This window comes from Mus caroli, chromosome 6, assembly GCF_900094665.2.
Source record: "Mus caroli chromosome 6, CAROLI_EIJ_v1.1, whole genome shotgun sequence".
Taxonomy (NCBI): domain Eukaryota; kingdom Metazoa; phylum Chordata; class Mammalia; order Rodentia; family Muridae; genus Mus; species Mus caroli.
Genome location: NC_034575.1, coordinates 108,545,551 through 108,546,062, shown reverse-complemented (window position 1 = coordinate 108,546,062; position 512 = coordinate 108,545,551).

The window sequence follows — 512 nt, the reverse complement described above, 5'->3', positions numbered from 1 at the left end:
CTCACTTTGTAGACCAGGCTGGCCTCGAACTCAGAAATCCGCCTGCCTCTGCCTCCCGAGTGCTGGGATTAAAGGCGTGCGCCACCACGCCCGGCTTAACATCATTTGTGAGCCGTATACAAGTTGATGTCAGGAAACATACTCCCAAACTGAACCCCAGTGGGGATTAGACAACTACGACTATCTCCAAAATGCCTCCTGGATTCCCCCCAGGACTCAGTGTTACTGGTTTGGTTGTTTGATGCATAGTTGTAGAACACTTGTGGAAGGAAGGATTTCAGGAGCCAGGAAATGTGAAGAATTTGTCTGGAAATAGATAGAAAACTCCATGTTCTGCCCATTTTAATCAGTTACAGATAAACATTGGAAACTCCAGATGGCAAATCAATATTTCTATAGACAAAGGGCAGAGTCAGAATTGGATATGGTAAGTTAGCTTTCTTCTTCAGAAAAAAACGACACTAAGCCTTTTTGGACCATGACATAGTACAAGCCAAATACTCTGCAATCCT